Genomic DNA, 4,028 nt, shown 5'->3' on the forward strand with positions numbered 1-4,028 from the left:
AGCGTATGCCTACCGTTTTACCAGCACAGCCATGTTTAGGGCACTTTCTACCAGTTGCACCATGGAAGGAAGAACACCTCGGGAGAGATTGAGTGACGTCATGCTTGTTTATATCGGAGTACCCCCTTACGCCTCCATTTGGCGCACCCTTTTTGCCTTCTCCTCCTGTCATCTGACCTTGACAGTTGATATGAACCAAGGAAACAAATAACACCAACCAGGCAAGAAAAGAACTTGTGTTGGGCCAGCCATTCGGTGTCGGTACTCCGTTGAAATTGTAGCAGCATCCACAACAGCACCATCGTCATCGGCAGGCTATGGATGTACAAAATTATTCTCTGCTGGTCGTCAAAGTCACATGACACACTCCTTGGAAGGCATGTTTTCACACTCTGCGCTACCACGAAACCCTCATAGGCTCCCACAGCAGCGCGTGCTCAACTCGTAACCGTGACGGCCTTGGTCAACTTGTCGGTTCCGTGACAACACGAGCAACAAGGAGTACTGTATGAATAACGCTATGCTCCTTCTCCGATTTCCTCCTCCTGCGCTATTCTCCTCGTACTTCCACAGTGCTTTCATTCACATCCGTCCTCGCGCTCTTTGCTGTAGCCGTCCTCAACTCCCCACTGCGCTCTGCGTTCGCGCTCTCTCATCTGCCCTGGGCTCCTCGAGTTCGCTCGATTACGCCGACCTCATGCCTAAACACATGTGCGGGGCGTGCGCGCGTGCGTGTAAGGGTGCGCTTTAGAACGTCGAACGTTCCTGGCTATGAGGGGTTGATTATATACTGTGATTACAGTCACAAGGAAAAGCATCCTTTTTCTGGCGTTGTTTCCCACTGTGACTGCAAAATCGTATTATACGACGGAGACCGGTTGTGATAAAACTATAGCGATGGAGATGTAGAGGTGTACCACACCTCACACCGCTTTCCGCTTTCGTTTGGTTCCGCTTGACTGACATCCTTTTCTTGCAGCAGCAGGCCGGCCGCGGCGCCCAGCAGGTCCACCAAGCGACGGCCTTGCCGAACAAGGAGAAGCCGCTAGCAAGCGCCAGGCTGACTGCAGCCCCTTTTTCAGGCACGCGCGTTGGCCTCTCGCGCCTTGCCTCGGTCACCGCCATTGCAGGAACCAATAAGGTCAGCACATGGTCAGCACGCGTCTGCTGTGGCAGTGGTTGACCCGCGAGCATTCAGCACTGGCGCCGCAAGTCGGCCCTCGCTGCTTGCCGGGAAGTAACGGCCGCAGACGTCTGACCGGAACACACGCTAACGCAACGGCGGCGGCTGCCGGGATCCGACTGAGCAGGTGCGCATGCGTTCGGCGGTGACATGATGCCTCGCCGAGCCCGGGCTTTCGTTCCGGTGAGGGGCGACCTCCTCGCCGTCCCGCGCGCGCATGCGCAGTAGGGTTCTGGTAACCCGCCGCCGTAGCGTTAGCGTGCGCTAGCCGCTAAGCTAAAACTCTCTATTCTCTATTTTCCCTCCTGCGCGTACGCAGGCGTATTCGTGTGAGTGTGACAGGCGATTGAGAGGCTAGGCTTGGGCCAATAATGACGTCATGCATTCTGCGTGTGTGTGTTCAAGTGCGTGTGTGAGAGGTGTGAGTTTCGTTTTATCGTATCACTTGAATGCTAACGTGCGGCTAATGCAAAAAAAAAACTATTTTTTAGTGCTGGCCGATATTACGTAGCTCCTGCCCATAACACGTCACTATAGTGCGAAATATGAAGGTTTTTTAACATTTATTGCGTTTTCTGTATTAAAAAACGTATTTTGTGACTAGGATGGAGATGAATGAGTCCCCAAAAGCTAATTGATTAATTATGGGGCTTAACGCGCCGAAACTACACGTGTTATGAGGCGCGCCGTAGGAGAAGGGGGGGGGGGGGGGGGGAGATCTCGAACGCACGGGCGTTTTTGCTTTTCGCCTCCATAAGAAAAGCGGCCGCTGCGGCCGGGAATCGTACAACGTCTTAGCCACTGAGCCACAACTGCGGGCTCATCCAAAGCTATAGTCTATAGCCGACTGTGCCTCTAACGAGCTTCTTAGCGGGTTTCTGTCAGACCTCTGCGGTCTTGGCGTACGCGCGTGTGTAAGTGTGTGCGTGCGCGGTCTGCCATCTGCGTCTATCAGTACTTGTGAATTTTCCCTCCGCTATGGCGTCTCCTTGGCCCCGAAAGAAACTCTAAATAAATGACAAGCGCGTAAAATAAATGTTGAGCCATATTCCACTCTGTGGAGGTGGCTGATCTCCGAAGCTGTTTGGCAGCTAAAGCGCGGAAAAGCGCAGAACAGCGGAGAAGAAACATGAGAGCTGACGAACAATTGGTGAAATTTCCCTGGAGTTGACAATACTGTTACGTAGCTATCTATTTACATTATGTACAACGCAGCAACCAGACAGACTGGGCTCAAGGCATACGGCACCCACAGCGATCGTCCTCTTCGTCGTAGCGTAGCGTAACGTGCGTGCCCCACCAAGCTTCGTCGTCGTCGCAGATGCTGGTAGTGCCGCAGATGCGACACTATGCGCCACTGCCGCCTTCCTCGTATTCTGATGGTGTAACAATACATACACGGACGAAAAACGTAATCTTACGTCGGTGCGAGAAGGTGAAACATCTATAGATAGGCTGAAGAGCTTTTAAAGGGACCTTGCAACACTTTTTTCAACTTTTCTTTGAAATCTGAATTTCTTGCAGAACGTAGTCACCCAACATACCGAGTACTTAGATTAGGGGGTCGCAAATTACCTCAGCCAAAAATTACTGCGCTATGCCCACCAGATAACTGGTAAACTCGCTGAAAATATTTTTCTCTCCCGGTTTTGACGTGCTTCGACGGCCCGAGTTACGTCACTGAGGCCATGTATCGTCTATTGACCGGTTTTCCTTCAGTTGCAGCAATGAACACTTTTCGATAGCAACTTAAAAAAAATTGGCTGCGTATCTGCTCCGTTCGTTGCAACTGCCGTCATAAGACGATAGTCTTTATTGTATTTTGCGAAGTAAATGCCTCCCTTCGCTTTCCCGCTCACCTCTCATGTTGTTGCTCTTGCGTCGCGCTCCTCCCAAGGTAAAGACGCCAACGGTTTGCTTAAATCATTTTAAATTTCCCGCGTTCCACTACTCCAAACCGGGTGTCTCGATGCGAACGCTGCCGTACGGCGAAGACGCGCGTTAATCGAGGCGCCCTGCTTCAACGTTTATAGAACCTCGGTGTAATGCTTGCATCTGTGAAAATGTCCACTTCCCCTTTGAGTTTGGTGTCCTGTAGGTGCCGAATTCGCCCGAGTACTGTTGGCACTGCATGGATATGCCGGAACAAACATCTTTAAATGGCAGCTCTGCACTCCACTATAATAATTCCACAAGCCTGGAAGGTGAATTCCACGCTATAAATAATGCACTTAGTCATCTATGCTACGATCTCGACACCGGCCCCCTGGACACGTGCGTATCCTCACAGATTCGTTTGAGGCTGTACAAGAACTCCGGAAGCCTTTTTCATCCAACCCAATAGTGAACTCTATTTTGCTGCAAATGGAACTCCTCAGAGGACAGGGTGTACAAGGCCGAATTGAATAGACGCCGGGCCATGAGGACACGAACACAGGAAATCGGGCTGCCCACGAGTCAGCGCAGGAGAGCATCGCTCGTTCCTCTCCACCGAACTCCTCGTTGTCCTCTTCCACGCCCCCGGCTCTTCTCCTGCTCCGACTTAAGAGGGCACGACAACAGGAACAACGGATGGCCTCCCCGACAGGTTACTTGTTCAATGTCGGCACGCAACCAAGAGCGGCTGAAGTGTTCATAAATAAGTTTTGTGCTGACGCTGCGTATACTCCACATATAATTCAGAAATGGACCCGCAGACCTGAAGTACGGGAACATTGCCCTTATTGCAATATGGGCGTCAAATCTGATTTGCACCATCTAATTTGGTCATGCGTATACTTCCAAAAGCATCGATCTCAGCTTCTACACGTCACACCCCGTTTACCTTCCCTGATATATCAGACAA

The sequence above is a fragment of the Haemaphysalis longicornis genome, unplaced genomic scaffold (assembly GCF_048455015.1).
Source record: "Haemaphysalis longicornis isolate Haplotype H1 unplaced genomic scaffold, Haemaphysalis longicornis Haplotype H1 scaffold_7, whole genome shotgun sequence".
In the NCBI taxonomy this organism is placed as follows: domain Eukaryota; kingdom Metazoa; phylum Arthropoda; class Arachnida; order Ixodida; family Ixodidae; genus Haemaphysalis; species Haemaphysalis longicornis.